Source organism: Nannobrachium achirus (assembly GCF_963921795.1).
Source record: "Nannobrachium achirus genome assembly, chromosome: 20".
NCBI classification, from domain to species: domain Eukaryota; kingdom Metazoa; phylum Chordata; class Actinopteri; order Myctophiformes; family Myctophidae; genus Nannobrachium; species Nannobrachium achirus.
Genome location: NC_137827.1, coordinates 45,647,799 through 45,672,306, shown reverse-complemented (window position 1 = coordinate 45,672,306; position 24,508 = coordinate 45,647,799). Strand labels below are relative to the sequence as shown.

At 40.8% G+C, this 24,508-nt stretch overlaps 1 gene segment (V, D, J or C); it reads right to left on the bottom strand.

The window, feature by feature from the left end:
- The window catches only part of LOC308305381 (immunoglobulin kappa constant-like), a 37,195-nt gene that overhangs the window by 2,366 nt on the left and 10,321 nt on the right, over positions 1 to 24,508 (bottom strand).

The window sequence follows — 24,508 nt, the reverse complement described above, 5'->3', positions numbered from 1 at the left end:
CTGACGTAATTCTTTTTTATTCAGATTTATTATACTTTATTATACTTTTAAGGACGTTACGGCACTTAAAATATATTTTTATCACTTCCAGACAGAAATGGACATCTTATATTTGAAGTGCATGGACTTTGTATGCACACAACGTTTTTACGTCATTATTTTATTATGATTTATTATACTTTTAAAGACGTTTCGGCTCTTAACGCATTTTGTTAGCATTTCCAGACAGAAATGGACGTCTTATACGTTGTTATATTAACAACACAACGTTTATAATTTCGCTAGCTGTCTAGTTTATATGGGTTGCTATGACAACATGGATCCGTATGTCTGTACGTCATATCCGTTTCCGTTCTGGCCTTACTCTCGCGTTGCCAGACGACTGATTCTTCAAGGGTTTGACCAGTGTTCACGCGAGAACAGAACACCGGATATATTATCCACAACAATATTGGCGTGGCGGCAGATGCAACTCTACTTGCAAACAAAAGTTTTGCAGATTTCTCAAAGCCAAAGGTAAGCCCAATATACATGTAGTTGCTATTTGTTTGGTCCGTGTAGTTGCTAACTGATAAGCTAAGCTCACAAGCTACGCTAAAAGCTAAAACAATGCATCGCACTAGTCATAAATCATAAACCTCGTAAGTACTCTACTAGGGATATGATATTAACGTGCAGACTTTTACATTAGCTTATCAGTCTTTAAATAAGTTTTCAATTAGTTAAATGTCTTTATAAGAAACGAAACGAAACCTAGTAAGTTGGCTATTTTCAACTTGTATGAATTGAGAGTAGAAGGACCTTAATGTAAACAAGCCATCATGCTTTTGTGGTTATTTCCTCTTAGTTGACCTTCAGTGAATTGTTCTGCCCTTACTTTTCCTATGCAAACTTCTAATGAAGTGTTTAACCAACCAACCAACCAATCAAAACATGAAAACGTAGTACTGTGTTCTATCCATCTGTCATTAAATGTTACCACAAGTGGTTTCCTGTTTAAATAAGCCAAGTGCTTTCTAGGACATCCTTTTAGTTGTTGGCCTTGTACCAGTGAACTGTACCGTCATGAAACTGTACCTTTTTCTATGCAAACTTTTAATAAAGTCTTCAATCAATTAATCAACATGAATTAAAGCAACACTACAGGGGACTCATGGGTCCTAGGTGCTATTACATTGATAACTTTTTGCAACCAGGGGTCATCAATATGTGCTCTTTACAAGAATTGGCACATTTTAGCCTTTGTTTTGACATAATAATAATGTTCTTATTAATCATAATGTCCTATTACTGACTGTCTCAGTCTCCAGGTCAATAAAGAGTTATTATGACCCTATATAATAATAATAATAATAAAACTTTATTTGTATAGCACCTTTCATGACATGAAATGCAGCTCAAAGTGCTTTACAGAGCATAAAATGAAGCACACGTGCTTAACAGAGAAAAAGTAAAATAGAAATAAAAATACATAAAAAAGAGATAAGTAAAATGATTACAATAAAGCAAGAAAAAATAAAAGCATAGAACATTGAAGAACAATTTCAGAGCCGTGCGGACGTCAATAGCAGCATAGGGATTAAAAAATTTAGCTAAAAGCAAGAGTAAAGAAATAGGTCTTGAGCTGTGCTTTAAAGCTATCCACCGAGGCTGCCTGTCTTAGGTGTAGTGGTAGTTTATTCCAAGCTGTCGGTCCATAGAAGCAGAAAGCTGCCTCACCATATTTTTTATATGTCATTGTTGGCACCTCAAGTAGGTCTGCACTAGAGGACCTGAGTGGGCGGGTTGGAACATATCTATGCAGGCAGTTATAGAGGTACGAAGGTGCCAGACCATTTAGAGCTTTATAAACAAGTAAAAGAATTTTAAAATCAATCCTAAAAACAACCGGGAGCCAGTGTAGCGACGCTAAAACTGGAGTAATATGTTCTCTTATCTTAGTTTTTGTTAAAACTCTGGCTGCTGCATTTTGAACAAGTTGTAATCTGTCAGTTGTTTTCTTTGGCAGACCAGAGAGAAGTGCGTTGCAGTAATCAAGCCGAGAGAAAACAAAAGCGTGGATCAGCGTTTTTGCATCGTTCAGCGACAGATAGGCTCTAATTCGCGCAATATTTCTAAGGTGAAAGAAGGCAATCTTCGTGACATGATTAATGTGTGTATTAAAATTTAATTCAGCATCAATGATCACCCCCAGGTTCTTAACAGAGGTGTTATTTTCTTTAGCCAGGTTACCAAGTCTATTTATTATTGATTCTCTCTGGGCAGTAGAACCTATTATGAGAACTTCTGTCTTGTCCTCATTTAGCTTGAGAAAGTTCTCACTCATCCAGCATTTTATGCTGGACACGCACGTCAGCAATGGGTCTAGAGCACAGGGGTCGTCCGTAGCCACCGAAAGGTACAACTGGGTGTCATCAGCATAGAAATGGAAATTCACACCGTGAGCGGAAATAAGTTCTCCCAGCGGCAGTATATAGAGGGAGAATAATAAAGGACCAAGAATCGAGCCCTGTGGAATACCAGAGCAGATGTTGTGTTTGTTTGACTCGAAGTCAGCTAGATTAACAGAGTAGCTTCTGCCTGTCAGATAAGAGCAAAACCAGGACAGAGCTGTACCTGACAGTCCTACCCAGTGTTCGAGACGTTGTATTAGAATTGTATGGTCAATTGTGTCAAAAGCCGCCGATTGGTCCAGCAGTAGGAGAACGGACACATCTTTGTTATCAGCAGCCACCCTAAGATCATTAATAACTTTTAAAAGTGCAGTTTCTGTGCTGTGTCCTTTCCTGAAGCCGGATTGGAATTTGTTGTGCACCTTATTGTTCTGCAGAAACACATCCAATTGATGAAAGATAATTTTTTCTAGGACCTTGCCCAGAAAAGGCAAATTAGAGATGGGTCGATAATTATCCAGCACGGACGGGTCAAGGTTGGGTTTTTTGAGTAAGGGTTTAACTACAGCCGTTTTCAGTGAGTCTGGAAAGACACCTGATTGTATAGAGCTGTTTACTATTTTTAGGATATCTTCAATAACACAGTCTACAACCTCTTTAAGAAACGGCGTGGGTATTGCATCCAGCGAGCAAGAAGACGATGTCATTTGCGATATGGTTTTACGAAGTTCCTCTTCATCAATTGCACAAAATGATACTAGGCTCCCCCTAGATTTATCGATGCTTTTACACATGGCACCATTAACCGCATTTGCATTTGTGACAGTATTATTCGTAATACCAGCTCGAATGTTAACAATTTTGTTGTCAAAGAAGGATGCAAACTCATTACACTTTGCTTTAGAGGCAGGGAGTGACTGCTTGTAGGACTGGGGGGGGTTTAAAAGGCGTTCAATGGTAGAGAATAAGACCCTAGCATTGTTCTTATTCTCATTAATAATTCCGGAAAAATAGGCCTGCCTAGCCAGACGCATGGTTTTATTATAGGTGGCTGTTGACGCCTTAAATATCTGTAGGTGGATTGTTAATTTATTTTTTCTCCAAGCTCGCTCTGCTCTGCGGCATTGTTTTTTGAGTGAACGTATATGATCGTTTATCCAGGGTGTTACTTTGGAATTATATTTCTTTTTAGTTTTCATAGGAGCCACTATATCCAGAGCTGACTCCAATTTAAGATTAAAACGTTGAACCATATCATTTACTGAGGGAATATCCGGAAGGCGGGGTGCACACGCAAGAAGGCTGGCAAACTCTTCTGCTGCCGAGGAACCGAAAAATCTCTTTTTTATAGTATATTCTCTATTGTTTTTTTCTAGATCAGAGACAGTCATATTAAAACACAGTAAATAGTGGTCTGATAAATCAGGCTTAGCGATAATCCTGTCCATAGAAATATTTAGCCCTTTAGAGATCACAAGATCAAGGGTGTGGCCTTGATTGTGGGTTGGCCCGGTAACATGCTGATCAAAATCAAGGGAATGCAGTAACTGTAAGAAACTCATAGCTGTAAGATCAGTAACAGTGTCCACATGCAAGTTAGTATCACCAGCAATAAGGGTTCTCTCATAGTCCGTGGAACAGATAGATAGAAGTTCAGATATTTCTGTAAGAAATAAGGCTTTGCTACATTTTGGTGGGCGATATATCGTAATCATTAGAACAGAGGATTGACTCTCAAATAAGTTAGCTTGATATTCAAAGGATGAAAAACTTCCAAAGGACAGGCACTTGAATTTAAAAATGTCAGAGAAAATGTATGCCAAGCCTCCGCCTCTTTTTCCTTCGCGCACTGATTGAATAAAGTGATAGTTTGGTGGGCAGGCGACACCAAGTGCAAAAGCTCCATCGTTGCCCAGCCATGTCTCTGTTAAAAAGATTATATCTAATTTCTCTTCACAGATTATATCATTTACAGAGGAGGACTTGTTTAAAAGTGACCTGATGTTAAAAAGTGCCAGGTTTATTTTATGACATTTTACTGTACTATAGCCCCTACAGGGAATGTAAGTTAAGTTAGCTAAATTAGCAGAGCCACTGCTTATCCTGGACTCTCTATTTGAAATTACAGTAGAAATGTTGTGAGCCTGCTTAATAAAAGCGCTTGAAGGAGCATCGGGTCCAGATACGTTAGTTGCTGGGTATAATGGACCCAGCTGACATCAACGGCTAAACGTATTGTCCAGCTGGGAGGCCTGGGTCTTCAGTCGTTGTGGTCGTGGAGGGATGGGTGGGGGCGAAAACACCCAGGCCACAGATTTCTGGGGCACGGCCGGGGCAATTTCAGGCGTTTTCAGGGATGGTGGTTGTGGTGCCGGGCGTTTGTCCTGTGGTGGTTGTGCCGCCGGGCCATTGACCGTGTGTCTGGCCGGGGTCATTTTTAACGCAGTGTTAATGAGTTCATTCATTCCATTCGTGAATTCTAGAAGAGGCATTGGAGATAGTGAGAAAGAGGAGGATTGGGGTGATGGGGCGGTTGTACCCGCCCCCTCCTCTTCCTCTGTCAACTCTCCGTTGTCAGTTGCCAGTTCACTTTGCTCACTGTTCGGGCCAGCCACGGCTGAAGCAGGGAATCCACAAAACTCTTCTTCATTACTGTCCTCTTCGAACATTTCCCTGAGTGACTCCAACTCTGCATTCATTCGTCTACTCCACTCTTCAGCGGAGATGTTGTCCATATTCAGTTCCTCGTCAGGGAGGGCAGGGACAACGGTAGCTCCTCCGTTCACCAAGGCCGTTCCCCCCTCGGCCGAGGGGGGCAGTTCAGTAACCATACTGTCATGCTCGTCAGGGAGGGCAGGGACCAAGGCCGTTCCCCCCTCGGCCGAGGGGGGCAGTTCAGTAACCATAACACTATCTCTTGTTATGGATTCTTCGTGGGTTGCAGATAAGAGTTGTTCATCACAATCTGTTGTTTTGGATTGCTGTGTTCTGGCCAAGGCCAGAGCATGGAGAACATTCTGCAAAAATATCTTTGCTCCTAGCTTATTTAGTTGCCGTTCATCAGCAAATAGGTGTCTTCTGTCGAAGAAAAAACTGAAGTTGTCAATAAAATGCACATTTTTGTCGGTGCATGCAGCTAAAAGCCATTTGCTCAGAGAGAACAGTCTGCTGAAATTCTCGTCTGTGCCTCTCATAGGCGGTAGGGGACCGCTGATCCAAAGCTCTATGTCACTGTTCAGGAAGCTCAATGTGTTGAATAGAGCCCTGAAATTCTCCTTTAAGATTTCTGACTGTTTTTCTTCTGTGTCATATGTGCCAGTATGTAGAATCAGGGTTTTCACCGTTTGGTGTTTGTTGACAAGATCCAGAATTCTGTCTTTCATGTCAGAGACTGTGTCTTTGGGAAAACACATAACTTTTGCCTTCTTCTTTCTTATGCTTTTGACACCTTTTAAAGCAGCATCGCCCACAATCAAAATGTCAGGATCAATCACTGAGGTGGTTCTTACCCTGCTGGGTGGGACGTTCTCTCTGTCAACAGGGGGACTTCGGGGGGCTTCTAGTAGCTGTTCTGTTAGCCAGCTTGGGGAGATGCTACCCCTGTCATCCTCGGCCAGTGGCGTGAATCTGTTTGCCAGCTGCACACTCGGTGTGTGTGGAGATTGGACTGCGTTTGACTTTTTAGCAGTGTTTTTCCCCTTGGCAGTTGCCCATTTATGAAGGGGGGTCGAAGCAGCGCTGTGCCGGGGTAATTCCGGCCATTCGTCGGTGATAAGAGGGCTTTGGGAGGGTGTCCTGCCCGTCGTCCGTTCTTTCATCTTTGGCTTTGCACCAAGGGAATTCCAGGCGAGTGGTTTATCCAGTCTTTGGGTTTGTTTTAATTGGAATAATTCCGTTTCCAGTACTGCAATCCTCTGAAGCAGTTTCTGATAAACCCTTGTAGAAATGGTTGGTCCGGCCATCTTGCTAGTTAGCTAGATGCTACGTATCCAGTCACCAAGTGGCAAAAAATAGTATATTGCAGTACAGCAAAACAATCCCGGAGTTTTATAAGTATCCAAGATCCATTTGTAGTTTCTCAGAGAAAAAATAAAACATCAGTATCAGCAGAAGAATGTAAGCACAAGCGAGCCTAAGCGGGAGCAAGCAGCGATACGTCCGCACTGTAGGAGAGCAAGCATTTATGTTATATGGCACATTAGGTTATATGGCACATTAGGAGTCTACTAGGACAGTGGTTCTCAAAGGTTTTATTATCAAGGGCCCCCATAACTCTGTGTGTACTAATGGGTCCATTTAGTTCATTTATACACCCAGGTCTATTTGGAACACCTTCAAGCAACCCACTTTGAAGTATACATTAGGTCCAGCACTGTTTCTTGTAATATTTGTATGTCCATGGCAAAAATAGAATTTACAAATGTCCTCCACAAGCTGGCATGGTGATGAACCCTGTTCGTGACACTTTTACTGGCACTGTTAGCTGTGTTACAATCCTGTCTATCGGGGAAGAGAAGGATTGCAATTTTTATGACTTTTTTTTTTGTTCCGTTCGTTTTGAAAATAAACTATATTGAACGGAAGTTTACAGGGAGTTGAATGGAAAAAATGAGTACAGCAGAAAATAACCCCAGACGCAAACCAAGAAATACATAAAACCAGCTAAACCTATCCCCCTAACTAACCTAAACTTAACTCAATGACATTCGATACCTAATCTAACTACCCTAATCTAAGCTATTCAAAAAGGTGTTGTTTAACAGGAAGCTGGCGCTGGTGGTTAGTAGGTTACTCGCAACATAAAGCCACAACAGTGTTGTGGTGAATGAAATCAGGTACAATTCCTTATCCCAATGCTTCTCTCAAGAATCAGTTACATTTAGTCATAATGTACCGGGTTCAACAAATAACAAGAGGGTTCAGGACTGAGGGACACCAAACGTTCAGTTCCCAAAGACTGGATCATATAATGAGAACTTTGAGAAGCATGAAACACACACACACTGACAAGCACCCAAGTGCGGACAGCTCTTAAGTACTAGTGTCCTGTTGCATGTAATCTGGTTGATCTCCTCCCATTCCCACTACAACAAGTAAGAGGATGCAACAATCTAAAGTTGACTGCCCTGACATGCCAATTTATTTTATCATTCAGGTTGAAGATGGCAGAGAGCGACGCACACTCGGGTGAAGAGCCACATGGAGGTAAGCCGGGGGGGGGGAATACAACTTAAGTTTACTGGATGGGGATGCACCTGTCCTGCGTGCACTGGGGCTACACAATACTGGACTAAATGTCTTTATTGTTATGCCTAATATCTCTAGCAATACACAAATGGGTGTGTAGTAATAGTCAAAACTAAAGCGTTACCAATAATATATATATATTATTATAATGATATATATATATTTTGTTTGTATGTTTTTTTACTTGCGTTTAGCTTCGTTGCTGACCAATTCAGTCTTGTTGGTGCGCGTGCCTAGACTGAACTGCCTAAACTGAGTCTGGTGGAATCCCTGGGTAAAGTATACATTTGCAAATCAAAAAATTACACAGTAGTAGTATGAAAAGTAAGTTCGCCTTGCTAATGAAAGCTGGTGAATGCTGTGTAGTTTTACCATATGGGTTGGTATTACCAAATGCAGAACTGAGCTTGATACCAACATTGCATTGGCTTAATTTCATTATATGGAGCTATGCACATTCTAACTAACTTCTCTTTTTCATTTTAGACGAAGGGAAACGAACCTTTATATCCCCTGCGGCCAAAGAGATCCTCAAGGACCTTTTTGGCAAAGGCATGACCTTTGTAGGTTCCCCCCTCATCAATGAGGCTTCAGCTGCGGTGGGGTTAAGTGTCAGTGTCATCGAGGTTTGTTGTTCTTAAGTTAACAAATGGCAAATGTTGCAGAATTGCTTACAAGCGTGCGTGTGCGTGTGTGTGTGTGTGTGTGTGTGTGTGTGTGTGTGCATGCATGATATTATTAGTTTTTAATCTGATTTGTAGCATCTAGATACTAAAATATTGAGTGAAAGAGGACATGAGGTTATTTGGTGTGAGGAGGCAGAGGACAAGATGAGATGGAGGCAGAGGATTTGCTGTGGTGACCCCTGAAGGGAACAACTGGAAGGAAAAAAGTTTATCCTAGGACCTAGGTCATAGTGCGTGACATCAGCAGATCCGTTGCCCCCTGGTCTGCCCAGCCACCTGTTATTTTGTCAGGTCCATGGTCATGGATCCCCATAAATATTAATTCCATCCTGCTGGTCATTGTATATGCAGTGTCCACTACATAGCCAGAGAGGACAGACCTCTAGTGTCTGCATTGGTCTCATCTTCTCACATATCCATGTCATCTTTTTCATCCCTAGCCAGGTATGTTGCTCTAATATTTATCTTCCCCTTGTTGACCTGGCTACTTTACTGTTTCTTTCAGAATTGGATTGGTAACCACAAGCGCTATCTGAAGCCCACCCAGTCCGCCAATCCACCCAAACCAAAATTAGTCCTAAGAGATTGGACTGGCTACAATTTATTTTGCCAAAGTATTTTAAAAAGGGATCATGGTAAGTGATATTGTGAATCAAAAGCATTTAGGTTCAATGGTTGATTGAATCTTTACACACAATTGCACCTGCCCCTCAGCTTGTTTAAGTGACGTTTTTAAGCTCAGAGTTTTTAGAATTTATGTTTAAAGTATAGACTATATAGACCTAAATGTGGCAAAAACTGTAATATTTACTCACAAGTACACCCCCTGGACATGATGCTAGTATGTCACAGGGACTTGGCCCCCAATCTAACCCTTGATGCTCAGTGCCAAGCAGGGAGGCATTGAGTAACATGTTTTAGTCTAGACTCAGGCGGAGTCTAGACCTCTCAATCTCAGGGCAGACACACTAACCACAAGGTCATTGAGCATTTTAAGTTTGAGTACAACATTTTTCAGGTGAAATGAAGGACATGGGTGCCTGGTCCCGGTTGACTGTAGACGAGAGGGAGAAATACAACAAAGAGGCAGCTGCTCTGAAGGCTAATAGAGACGCAGAAGGCCTCAGTGATGACATGAGGAACCAAAAGATCCACAGGCATTTCAGTCAAATCAAGAATGAGGTTTGTCAGAGCTACTGTATTTCCTCAAAGTGCCACTGGAGTTGTATTAAGGCAAGATTTGCTTTAGGGACTACATTTGAGTGTTAATGAAGTTTAAAAATTAAAACAAGCTTTGTAACTGTTTCAATTGTTGAGAATTAAAAAGGTGTAATGGCACCTCAAAGAGCTGGGTAAGTCTTATTTTAAAGTGATTTTGCAACTTGATTCCGGTCCTACAAAGTCCCTGAAGGTATAAGATATTATGTTTTAACTTGACTTCTAGGGCACTTTGATTATTTTTAGATTTGTGCATGCAACATTCCTTCAGAGATTGGCATATTGCCACAGTAATATATTACAGTAATATATTTTTGTTTTGTTCCATTTCTTTGCACAGATTGCCATGTTGGAGATGCTAGGCGTCGAAGTCCTAACCCTGGTTTATAACCGCTTCAACCCCGATCCAAAAAGAAAAATACTAAAGTATGCCAGCAGGAGAGCGATGCCAATAATTGCTGATGATGATGACTTGATGATTCACAGATTTGCAAGTCTCTGTGATGGTAATATCTTGAAAATAACGTGAAACTGTATTTACATGTACTGTCTGGTACTTTAGCTTAACAGTGGTTTTACATACAGTATCAACTTAATTGGGGTCATGTAATTGTGCACAGCTGTTATAAAATCTTTCAAGGCGTACTGCAAGCTCTCACATGTTTCATGTGTTAATTTCAGCTTTTCATTGGGTTACTGTGCAGTGCTTATACAGTCAATCAGGAAAATGTTACGTGTCTGCACAGAATTTTAACCAGGTGTAAAGCATCAAATGTATACTGCAGTGACAGCCTTTTGTATAAACTGAAATACATGTACTTGGCTTGTCCCAAGTTTTATTTGTTGTTATTGTCAATGGCAAGGAACTACACTATCAGCTGTTATACTAAATTGAAGTGGTGTCATAATCATAGTGTTGCTGCTGTGCAGCTGTAGTAGCAAACAATCTACATATATACTGGATAAGGATTATGTATAGGAAATCTAGTTTGTGTATGAATTAATTAATGTTATGTCAATATGTTTAGACAACGGTCCATCTTCAGCCACTACAGCCACTGCAGCCTCTACAACAGCTGAGGAAAAAGCAGTGTTGAGGAAGAAGGTACAAGATCTCTTCAACAAGAAATACAGTAAGTAAGCTCTTTCCTTTTTTTCTGTCTTTTTTTTTTTTGCATTATTAGGTACAGTAGATATAATTCAAATGTCAGAGCATATATTTTTCTAGTTTATTTATATTCTAGTTTTAGAATATACACTGCAATCCTACGTTCAAACTTAGCCTAGAACCCTAGGTTCAAACTTAGCCTAGTTCTAGTGGAGATTTTTCACCTCAAGACTTTCAGCTGTTGCAGCACACGTAAGGATAATGGTTATTGTTGGATATGACCAAAAACAAGCTTGTGGATTAATATGTCTCTGTCTATAACTACAATTTATCATAGTCTATTTTCAATACAACACAACGACCACATCCTTGCCAGCACACATGGCAAGATCATGTTATATGATGCAGTTCTCTTCCTTTTATCTCAACCAATCTCTCCCTCCCTCTTTTTCTCTTCTTACGTATCTTTACTTTAAAGACGAGGCGGGTGGCAGTGGAAAACTTCCCTATAAGACAGGGACGGTGCATGCTACAGGTCTCCCCCCAATTTGTCCGGAACTACGTAAGAGTAACTTTTATGGGAGAGATCAGCTGAAGGCCATCCTGGAGAATGCACAGCAGATTTCCTTTCAAATAAGTAGGTAGTTTCTATATGAATTGTGTAAACACATGATATGCAAGGTATAATTACCACTGTGCAGGTTGTTGATGAAAAACAACCCCCAGCTGGATGATTAAATACAGAGACTTAAGTACCATAAGTAATGACAAAACTGAGTAATTCCTTGCTTATGTTAATGAAAGTATTCCATATGTGTTGCAGTGGCCATCTTACCGATCAAATAGAAACAATCTTCGGTTACTGCATTGTCTATTTCTCAAAATGTTTTCAAAAACATTGCTCTTGAGAGCAACATTTAGTAATGACATTGTGTTTTTGTTTACATGGCTGACATGTTGGATAATAACATTCATGCAGTGCATCAGGTACTCGACCCTTTGATTAGATAGAGGTCTGTTATAGAGTGGAGCGGTCTGTTATCATGAAATAACACACTGCTGATTTCAGTGACTGACAAATCAGAATCGAGCATTCAACCAAGCAGTGTAATACAATTAAAAGTGTGTGTGTGTGTGTGTGTGTGTGTGTGTGTGTGTGTGTGTGTGTGTGTGTGTGTGTGTGTGTGTGTGTGTGTGTGTGTGTGTGTGTGTGTGTGTGTGTGTGTGTGTGTGTGTGTGTGTGTGTGTGTGTGTGTGTGTGTGTGTGTGTGTGTGTGTGTGTGGCGCGCACACACACACACACACACACACACACACACACACACACACACACACACACACACACAAACTGTGTAATTAATTAAATTCAATGTTGTTTTCTCTTCAACCAGGAACACCGTTAGATCCAGTAGATCCAGAAGGCCAATCCCTTCCACAGGTGCCTGTAAATCCAGGGGGCCTGCCACTTCAATCACCCCAATCCCTTCCACAAGGTATGGCACAAATGACAATATTAACTACATGAAATAAGTCTGCTCCCTGATCCACACAGAATCTATTATACCATCATAATATGTAATTGAAGTGAGTATCATTATACTGCAGTGTTTGTTCTTTCACCAACAGTGGCGAGAAAGAAAAGGACTGGGGACGAAAGGAGGAAGAAGGCAAAGGTTCCTGCTGTGGACACTGCCCTATGTACACCAGAAGGTAAGACACCTTTTTGTCAATAATGACTTTGAGACAGCAGCACAGCTTATAATAATAATAACCTGTAAGACGCCTCAGTGAGACAAGCCATGGTGCCATGTCTTGGACATCTGGCCAAAGGGATTTGGTGCTCTGGCATCACAGATCTCCATATATGGCAATAAAAGGGATTTAGTTCCCATGACATAACAGTGATGTCAGAGCATGAGAGTCAATCAACAAAAAAGATGGCATTCAGTCTGTCTGCGTTACCCAGCCAGACAGCAGACAGACTGTCCCTTTTATGCCCTTATATGGAGATCCCTGTGATGCCAGGGAAACAAATCCCTTTTATCATCACTGTGACTCTGTCCCTTTTATGCCCATATATCGACATCCCTGATGTCCACATCACTGTGACATCACTGTGCCTCCAGATGGCCAAGACAGTGATGTGTCAGGGAAACCATAGTGTCAGGCATTACCCGTCCTGACGTCTACGGACAAGGTGTGACAGTTCTGACAGTAAACTGCGACCTACGGTCGCAATATTTACAATAATGATTATTATGATGATGATAATAATAGTATACTGTATTTGGATAGCACTTGTATTAACAAAGTAACAATAATAAAATGATGGAATATCAATTAATGAATTGTGTCAGAACTGAGACACAAGGCAATTACACACTCTGAAGCATTTGCTTGTTGTCTCAGGGGGATTAATACCTGATCTCCTTTGGTCACAAATCTAGATTCAGGAGGAACCAGTAGACTCAAACCAGATGACCCCAGGGTACACATTGGTACCATTATACTGTTTGTTCTTTCACCAACAGTGGCGAGAAAGAAAAGGACTGGGGACAAAAGGAGGAAGAAGGCAAAGGTTCCTGCTGTGGACACAGCCCTATGTACACCAGAAGGTAAGACACCTTTTTGTCAATAATGACTTTCTTATTTTAGATATTATTAACTATGTTAACACCAGTCTTTTCTTTCATTTTTTTTAACCTATACACCACCCTGTGAAAATTAAAGTAACAAGTAAATCTAGTCAGTATGCAGAACATTGCCAATGACATTTATTTTTTGTTCATCCTGTTTTTTCTGTTGTCTTTGTAAATGAAGACAGGATAGATGAGGACGCAGATGACTCTAATCGGCAGACCCCTACAGAAATTTTGGAGGCCATGTGTAAGTGTTTGGTGTAATAATACCTTTGTTTTCCTTGCCATTAAAGGCTCTGTTGACAAGTTAAGTTAATTAGCAACAGGTAAATCTGGCCTTTTAGTGCTGCAGGGAGCAGAGAGCCAGCGTGAATGTTCTGTGTGTCTCTGTGGCCCCCACACACGTGCACATGCCTGTGAGTTTTTGGGGGGCACTGCACTCATAGTAGATTTGATATACAATCCATGACAGTGTGTGGAAGATAGTTCAATCTTTCCTCTAGTCTAGTAATAACGTGCTAGCTTAACTACATTGCTTTGTAGAAAAATGTCTAGGTAAACATGGAATTCATAGCTATTGCATGTGAACTTTATCTGTAATTAGTTTTTTCTGTAATTCGTTTTTATTATATTTTAGGTGCACCTGCTTGGTGCCGACAGCCCCCAGGTGATGGTGACGTTGACATGACTGAGACCAGTGATGTTGGAGGTAAATGTTTTGCACTATATTGCTATAACCTTTTACTTCAATGGGTCCCCCATGCAGTCTAGCCAACACTATCTCTGGATGCCTGAATTGCTGCCCTCCACCCCCTCCTGTTTGGCATGAGGCTATATCCACGAGAAAACAGCAAAATTAAACAGATATGCCTTCCGTTCAGACGACAACAGCATTTTCGGGGATTGTAAACGCAAAAGGCAAAACCTCTTCCCAGTAGTGATGCATGTTGCACAGCCTGTAGCCGGCACGGAACTTAACCCGCCTGCCCCGGGAATGAATTATAATCATCACCACAATAGTTCATCTTTATATACGGCTTCGAATCGTATCTGGTGATAGCCTGCCCTATAATTTAACTGACACAAAGTAGGCTACACTCATTACAGAGACCGAGACATTAGACACACTGAGAATTGTTTGCGCACTGCTCTGTTCTCTGTGTAAGCATCTGCAAGGCGCAATACAGGTTCACGGCCCCAACAGGAGCGGAATTAAGCGGAGGAAAAACCTTGCTCCAACTCTGGTGCATTTTAAAACTTGTTTTCTCATGCTCAACAGTTTTATTCTTGTTATTACTCTTATCAATTAAGAATAAAAAACAATAGCTGGTGAATTATTCTCCCTTTATTATTGCACATGAGAGTGGTGATAACTGCTGCCAATTGAGTCTGAAATCTTGACCAACCGGGTCTGTGGGCAACGCGCATCACTACTTCCCACAGTGAAAATCTGTGACGATCCTCCTTGCGTTTCCATCTAAACGGCGAGTTACTGGGAAACCGCAAAATGTGTGAGGTCATGGCTAATGCTGCAAAGCTGACAGCAGTGGAGCCTGTAGCTGCCATGGTGATTATGTAAACACATGCTGTGACAGGAAGGAGAGCAGACAGATAGCGCCATAGTAAGCGTGCTACATTGTCTTAGTCATTGTTGCGTCTCCATCTGACCACAGGATTATATATGAGAATCCAACAACCTTTTGCCGTTCTTTCTAGAGACTGTTGTTGAGTAAATGAGGCCTAAGGTGTGTTCTCTCTGCTGTGGCCCAAACTGATGAAGATTTAGCGCATGCTTTGTATTGCGCTTTACATTTAATGAGGTTATATACTGTACTCCAATGTGAGGGTCCATGTATCTGCCCTATACAGCATTACTGTGAGGGTCCATGTATCTGCCCTATACAGCAGTACTGACTCCAATGTAGCTACTAACAGCAACAGTAGTCCTGTGGATCACCCATAAACAAATGAATATATTTAAATCACAACAATCCTCTCTATTACAACTTTTAACTGTAACGTTTATTTTTCTTAGGTGCAAGAGCCAGGCATCGAGAGCACATTGACATGGCTGAGACCAAGGAGGACATTAAAGGTACACTTTTTCAGTTTAGATTTATTGCTATATTTATTGTATTCGAGTTCAATGGATCACCCATAATACCAATGTGAGAAATGAATATTTAGCCCCTTGCCCCCACAACGAGTGGATATGTGTGGCTGGCTAGGACGTAGGTAAACATCGTAAAAGCAATGATCATGAAATTTGTCCTGACTCTTTGAAAACGGAGACACACGCGCTACTCTATCAGGAGATTCCAAACGGGTAGAATCGCAGGATTTTGAATTAAAACTATTTCGGAGTTGGGTGCTCATCGTGTCATAATGTGAGCTTGTAGATGAGCTATTTGACGGAGCTCGCATAGCAGCTAGCCAGCCACGTTCGTTCAGAGTGTGTGTGGGGGTGTGGGGAGGGAGGTAGGGAGGGAGGGACTTGAGAGAGAGAACAAGAGAGACGGAACACTCTAGCCCAGGGGTCCTCAACAGGGGGTCAGGGACCCTAGAGGGTCCTCAGAGTTACTACAGGGGGTCCTCCAAATCTGTGTGTCCATATTCTGAGAACTTAAGCCAAAAATAGCAGATCTACAAGCTCACACCGCCTCACAGTGCGAGGTGTTGTGAGCTTGTAGATCGGCTGGAAACGTCAGGTTTATGAAGTATTGAGGGTTCAAGTGGTTAAACACAAATTGACATGAATCCAAAATACACAAAGATGATTGTGCTGTCAGACGATGAAACTATATGGAATCTATGAGAAGGTTGTGGGGGCTCTCTCCCTCAACTAAGGGGTCCTTGGCCTGAAAACGTTGGAAGACTGCTCTAGCCCCATTCAAGTAGGCTAAAGACACAGATCTCGTATTACAGTATGTTACTCAAACTGCGCAACCAGGCAACTCTGTAGCAAACTTAACCTGCCCAACCATTTTATTTACCTGCCCCGTGCAGTCTGGCAACTTTCATGTCAATCTCTCCTATGTAGTTATTTTCTAAAGCTATTGTTAAAGATAGTTCACCCCCAAAATTACTTATTTTCTATCGATTACTCAACCCAAAGAGACTTGATTTCATGTATTTTATTCCTTTTTTTTTTTTTTATCTTTTTTCCCGCATTCCCAAGACAAAGTGTGGTGACCTAAAGGACACTTTTGGCCCTATTTTCGTCTATGCTCAGGTTCAAATGGCCGATCGGCTATTTGAAGTATTTTAAATGAATATTTGGACGAAAATGGGGCCCAACGTGTCTCCATAGAGAACTGCTGTTGGATGAGTAATCCATATAAAATCCTTTTTTAAATCCTTTTCTACATAGCCACATTGCTAATGGGTGTGTGTGTGTGTGTGTGTGTGTGTGTGTGTGTGTGTGTGTGTGTGTGTGTGTGTGTGTGTGTGTGTGTGTGTGTGTGTGTGTGTGTGTGTGTGTGTGTGTGTGTGTGTGTGTGTGTGTGTGTGTGTGTGTGTGTGTGTGTGTCGCGCAACAGTTGAATACATAAAACACAATTGCATTGAACTCAGTGTTGTTAAATTGATTTGATTTGAGTAACTAATTGTTCTTTTTCCTTTCACAGATTACCTGTGCGTTGTCTGTGGGCACCATTTCTTGGATGAGGACAAGAACAGGTTCAAGAAATGGAAAATCTGGAAGGAGTGCACTGCATGTGATAGGTGGTCACATGAAAATTGTGGTTTCAAAAATGAAAAGTGTCAACATTGTCAGTAATAGGCCATGCATCCATTTCCACTTATATTTTTCCTGTAAACAAGGATGGATTAAGATTTATTTCGACAAGGGGTCGACAAAATAATCCATGGCAAGTTTTAGATTTTCTTTTTACTAACCATTGTATTGTTCTTATTTTGATCATAATACCCAATTACAGAATGTCTCCAGCTGTTCTTCATGTGTATGACTCTGATTTACTACTTACTTACATTGTTATAGACCTGTTAAGAGCTTTTATAGACCTGTTAAGAGCTTTGTGTTCCTGATATTATTTTCTGTTTGTTCTGTATGTTTTTGGCCAAAGAAATTATAATAATGTCCACAAGCCAACATGACCCCCGAAGATATATTGTCTGCCAGTGCACTTTTCTTGGTATGTTGTATTGTTGCACAATAAACAAAGTCCTTAAGAATGTTAACATTGTTTGAGGTTTCGATTATTTGAACTTTGTCAGAATTTTGTATCTTGAGACATGAATCAGATGTGTAGATAATAGGAGTGTAACGATATAGTAACTGTATCGAAATATCGTTTTTAACTTAAAAAATCGAAGTATATCGAAATGAAAACAGCTAAAATCGAATCGTATCGTTTTATTTTGTATCGTATCGAATCGGCAGTGCAAAGAATCGGTTGTATCGATACTACCTACTTGTGCATTGTATTTAGCATTTTTAAGAAGAAACAATTAAAAGGAGGGGTTTAATTACTTTTCCTTTCCATATAGCTACACTGGTCTATTGATACATGTGTGTAATCTCTGGGTTCATGTCAAGGTGCAGGTTTGTCCATATAAAATGTCCAGGTATTTGGCAGATAATCACTGTGTTTACTTATTTATATCCATAATAGTACATGTTTCCCTTAAAAACCTGCACTATCCACACCTTTCACACATTTTTAATTTATTTGCTAAATAGTTACTATATCGATTTTAAATCATTGAATCGAATCGTATCGCATCGCCATGAATGAGCCAATATCGTCCATGTATCGTATCGTCAACCATGTATCGTGATATGTATCGAATCGCTATTAAAACGTATTGTTACACCCCTAGTAGATAACTATTGAAGACAGATTCAGATGGAGTACAATACCTGGTGACACCTGGACATCAACATATTTGTTGATGTATGTATAGTTTTCATCTCAACAGCGAACATATGAATCATTATCTAAATGTACAGCCTATCAACAGTGAAAAAAGTATTTCCATTTCCAGTGCCAGTCTTATCAGTGAATAAAGTGTACAGTCTGAACCTATGAATCAGTATACAATAAAACGGTATACTGTATATGTGCACTTTGTGCAGCCTATCTTGTAGTGTAGGCTACAGTGTGAACTTGATAAGAATGTATCTTGATTCTTATCAGGTTCAGACTGCAACCTACACTACAAGATAGACTGCACATAGTACTAACTACAGTATATTCATTCAACTGTTTTATTGTATACTGATCTCATCTGTTCTATTTCTGCCATGGTATACAGAAATATAACAGGTGATACACTACACTACCTAGGGAGTTTCACCCAAGAAACTGAATAAAGTGGTAAAGTAGCCACACTGAATTGCAACACAGGTTTGTTCTCAAAGTAAGTAAGCCATGAGGCCCATAGCCTAGAGGGCAGGAGCCTATATCATGATAAGTGAGGCAGCTTGATGTACCAGTACACCCCCTGGACATGACTCCAATCCTTTATTCTGAGTGCCAAGAAAGGAGTCTTTGGTTTGACCCGACCGGGGTTGAACCCCGACCTCCCTGTCTCACCCTAACCACAAGTGCTCCTTGGACTGCTCCTTTTTATTTTGCTAATTTATATTCATGTTCAAGGTTCAGGTTCAAGTTTATGGTCATATATATCGATACAAAGAATAAATACAATTAAATACGCTAAGAGCACTCTCAGCAGGGACTACCCATAAATCTGAAGGTTCATTAGTCCTACATTGGATAGGGTTAGGGTTAGAATTCACCAGGTTTTATTCACCAGTTTCAGAATAATGGGCTGTAGGACCAATGCCATGGACCCCCCTCAGCCTCAAAGACAAAGACATGGTTGCAGCGACTGACAAGGGTGTAAACCAACACAACTATGTAGACTACACAAGACCAGTCCCAACAAACAACTGTTAGGACTATATCTAACTATTAAACAACCTAATGTCTGTCTGTCTGTCAGTCCGACGAGGAGGGCTGGAGAGGAGGAGGAGGGGAAGAGGAGAGGAGAGGAGAGGAGAGGAGAGGAGAGGAGAGGAGAGGGTCAAATAAGGACCTAGTATACCTATATTTCAGAGTCCCTGTGCCCCTCCCAAGGCACCCGATACACGTGTTATCTTTCTATTGAATGGCCTCCTTTTCAGAATTGTCATACCTTAGATATCGGCCAGTAGTCAACTACTGAACTACCAGGAGTTTCCAGTAGACCCTTATCACCCACTGATTTGGATGATACAATGTTAACATATGCAAGGCAAGCACAGCCCCTGTGCGGTCACGTGACCATGACAAAAATGGCTGACGTAATTCTTTTTTATTCAGATTTATTATACTTTATTATACTTTTAAGGACGTTACGGCACTTAAAATAATTTTGTATCACCTCCAGACAGAAATGGACATCTTATATTTGAAGTGCATGGACTTTGTATGCACACAACGTTTTTACGTCATTATTTTATTATGATTTATTATACTTTTAAAGACGTTTCGGCTCTTAAAGCATTTTGTTAGCATTTCCAGACAGAAATGGACATCTTATACGTTGTTGTTTACACGTTATATTAACAACACAACGTTTATTATTTCGCTAGCTTGTCTAGTTTATATGGGTTGCTATGACAACATGGATCCGTACCAGACGTCATATCCGTTTCCGTTCTGGCCCTGCTCTCGCGTTGCCAGAAGACTACTCTATGGTCTGACCAGTGTCCTGTCCTCGCGAGAACACCGGATACATCAACAAGTTGATCGAGCACAAACGTGTCGTCTTGCAAACAAAGTTTACTTTAGTTTTATCCATTTATCATAACTTCTCAAAGCCAAAGGTAAGCCCTCATGTATGCATGTATTTAAAATGAACGTTATACACCACGAAATGATAGAACCAGGCCATGGTGTTATTGTTAATCTGCTGTAGTCTTTAACTGCTAAACTAAAGCAAAGCTAAGCTAACATAGCTCAGCACAGCACAATGCATTGTGAGAGAGCTTAATGTTAAAATGGGCAATTTTCAGCCTTCTTAATCTGGCATGCCGCATGTGCAATGTTTTATTTTATACATAACAAGCTTCTTGGACGTTCTTTTAGACCACGGTCCACTTAGCCTGCATCAAGGCTGCTGCTACCACCACAGTGGTACTGGTTCTCAACCTTTTCAGGCTGCGTCCCACAAAATAATCATATTTTAACTGGAGAGCCCCAGACGAGCATTAAGAGTTGAGGTATTACATTTTGTTAGCCCTGAAACATGACGGTCGTAGGATTGACATGGTTCTGGGCAAACATTCACCTCATTACAACTCTGACTGGGAGTCTGGGAGATAGATGGAATATTATCTGAGTTTAATGATAGTTATAACAATGTCCTGCCAATCCAAATATGTCAGAATGCTGATGTGGTGTCATTAAAACTAATGTTGACATTGCATACTGACTATCTAGAAAATAAAAACATGGCACTTCATTGACCCCTGCTATATACACTTAAAATCTATGTTGGTTGAGAACCACTGATCTAAAGGGCAAGCTACAGCTACACCAACCTCAACAGGCTTAAGGGCACAAGTTCAAGCCAAGGTCTGCCCTTTGGAAATAATAATGGCAGTCCTACAAGCTCATAACGCTTTGATAAATGTCAGTGAGACTCAGAGAAAATGTAGCAGGCAACTTTTAAAAAATATATTGTACATTTAACTATCATTTATAATAGACCATCAGGAAACACATCATTTGAGTTGTTGTGAGCTTGTAGATCTGGCATTTTTGGCAAATGTCCCATCTAGAATAGGGACGCTAGGGTTCAAGTGAAAGAAATAAAAGTAATAATTGCTGTCCTGTATGAAGCTTGAGGATCTGTTCTTTTAGTTTTCAACTTTATTCATATCAAGGTCCATTATTAATTGGAGCATTTGAGCCATGAAACACCATTTAGCTTCTCAGACCCAAAACTAAAACGACATTTTGTTGGTGTTGGAAAAGATTTTTAATTCCATGGTGTATTGATGTGGAAACATTCTACAATAGTGTAGACTTCTTGTGAATTAAGTAATGCTGATGTTTAAAGGGCCATTTCACCTCTGGGACAACCCGATCTTATTTTATTGTTGTTACTTGTTTGGGACACGATCAACATTTTGTGTTTTTATATTTGGTTTTACACTTTCAAGAGTTGACAATTTTCCATCTTTAGCTGGGGACCACCTGGAATCCCTTCAAGGACCACTGGTGGTCCCTGGAACACTGGTTGAAAACCACCAGTATACTACATAGTACAAAATAGACTTCATTCAGTTGGCTTAAAGTCAAATTAGATCCCACTGTGTTCCAATGTGTCAGTAGAAAAAACAATGTCTCAGTATTTGGTCAGTATTATTTAAGAACGCTATACAGTACATATTGGCCTCTGATTTTGCACTCTGAATTAATGCATTTGTTTGTAGTAATAAGTGATGGGATTTGTTATTTGTTTCTTGTTATAATAGGTGAACATGGTCAGATTTCAGATCTCCAGACCGTTCATAAAAGTTCAACAGATTCCAATCAGGGGAAGAAGGTCAAGGACATACAGGAGCTACACAAGAACAGGCCATGAAGCTACCAGACACTCCCAGGAGCTACCAGAGGCAGATACACCCAGACCCAGCTTCTTTTCACCAACAGAAAATGCGAGTGACGGCGGCCAATGCTCAGCCAACACCAGTCATAAAGAGAGCATTGCTACTGTGGAGGCATGGCAACGTGTGCGGCAAATACTCCTAGGTAACTTTTTTTTATTAGCACACGACTGCTAACTATTTAAGTATTACTATGTGTATTATGATGAGATAGCGCTGAGATACTTTGTTGCACTGACTGTTTGGACACTTTATTTGTTTGGTACTTTAGTTTGCCTTTGTTCTGTAATACTGATGCTTACCTTACCTGTAACTCTGTATCCTTAACTGCTGTGTTGCCTCTGGGAAACTGATTTCCCCCTTGCTTGGGAAAATAAAGGTATCTATCTATCCATCTTAGGTGTGAGTGCAGAGCTCCTTTGCCCACCAGAAGAGGCAGCCTGCCTAGTTTGCAGTGTTTCCCTCACTGTTGAAAGTCAGCTGTGGCGATGCAGCGACTGTGGGAGTGAAGCTTACTTCTGTTCGGTCTGTGTGAAGAAAGTCCATCAGAGCACTGCTGTGGTGCATGTGCTAGAAAGATGGGAGGTTTGTATCACTCAGAAATGAGAATAAATGTTATTGTCACATAACAGGCTTTCAGGTGTAAAGAATTGGGTGAAATGACTGTGCTGACTGTGTTGACAGGACAGACAGGCAGGCACTCTTGACTGTACTAGTGATTCTACTGTTTGGTCAAGGCACCTGTTAAGCAGGGAGAGTAAAGGTTGTTGCACACTGCTGTGCTTTTTCGGACGAATATAGGAGCGAATGTCGGATCACATAAATAAAGAAATCAACCTCACGTTATGTCAATCACTTTTGCACACTGCTGCACATTTCGTATTTATTTTGGGACCACTGGGTCCCTTCCTTGCTCCCAGTTAAACTGCACTGTCAGGTGAAAAGAAGCAGCTAATGACTTGTGTATTGGAGGATGCACTCTGTCTACACTCTGGACAACTGTAGGAGTCAGTAGTGATAAGGGACTACTTGGGTAATTATTGAATTGACATAACTAACGGTATGAGCCTGACATACTTCTGTGTAAATGTTGTCAAAGATAAAATGAGAAGGGCCTCGTTTTGCCCTCAGTCCTATCATCATGATATCTTTATCAGGCATTTTTATTTATTTTGAAAATAGACGATCTACAAGCCGAAATGTGTCGCTGTAGACTGACTATTGTCGCCTATGTTTCTCAAAATTAATATAAATGCATAACATAAGGCATAAGACTTCTCTTCTGTGACTATAAATATTATTCTTACTTGTTGTGATTTATTTTTCATTAAGGCTGGAGAATTCCAACCAAAGATCCCGGATGACTTTAGTTGGATGTGGTCTAGGAAGGATGGCCACCAATGCCAAAGTACATATGACCGTCTACTTAACGTTTTTGACTCTCAAGGTGTGTATATATGTCATAAAGTAGTCATATCCCCCCTGTATAAGGAGGACAATAATGAAAAACTGATATGTAGGCAACAACACATCACACCTGTTCTTCTGTATGTCATATTCTAGGAAGATGTCATGACGTCACGATCCAGTTCTGTGCGTGCGAAACAGAAGTTGCGACGCTCATCCGTTTCAGCCTTTGGCCGGCAACCCCAAAGAGGCCCCAAAGTGCCATTTCACTGAAGCTGATGGACATGATCACCAGGTTGCAACTCGAGTGTGGTGCCTCTCTGAAGGCTATATGTGCAGCCATACAGTCTTCGTCTCTGTCTTCCAAGGTTTGCTTGATAGTAGCCTTTATCTATACGATTATTCTTTTACAATCTCAAGCTTCTTATTTGAAAAATACATTTTAATAGTGACAGCCCTGTTGTGAATACGAATGTTTGCATTACAGTGCCAGGACCTCTACCGCCGCCTTGCGAAAGAGTCATACGAGGAATACAGGCACATGAGATTCCAGTTATCAACACTGCGCCATCTGGGGCCTGATATCACTGATGGGACACAGTGTCCTGTTTGTCCACAAGTATGTTTTGTTAAATTAAGAATGTTTGTTTATCGTTGTATTTGGCTTTTATTAATGGGTTACAGAACCCTTGTAAATGGTGCATTTATATAGCGCTTTTATCCAAAGCGCTTTACATAGATTGTGCATTACATTCACACACCAGTGAAGGAGTAAACCATGCAAGGCACCAACCTACTCACTGGGAGCAATTATGGATTCAGAGTCTTGCCCAAGGACCCTTCGACATTAACTCAGGGGGAGCCCGGATTCGAACTAGGAACCCTTTGGGAACCCTTCGTGCTCTAATAACGGTTTCTCTACCCCTGAGCTATGCCGCCCCTTGAGCGCTTTAATGTTCTCAGTCAACATAACACATGAAACAAACTAACAGGTGCAACTAGAACAAATACAGATAACAGTCTGGATTTTGTCATGACAATTAATTTGAATTTCCTCTATTTGAAATAACTTCTGTGCTGTTGAGTTATATACTAGACAATGAGATCAAGTTATACAATGCCGGTAATTGTTTTATTCAAACATCCCATGTAGTAATTAATTTGAAATTCATCACTAACACATACCT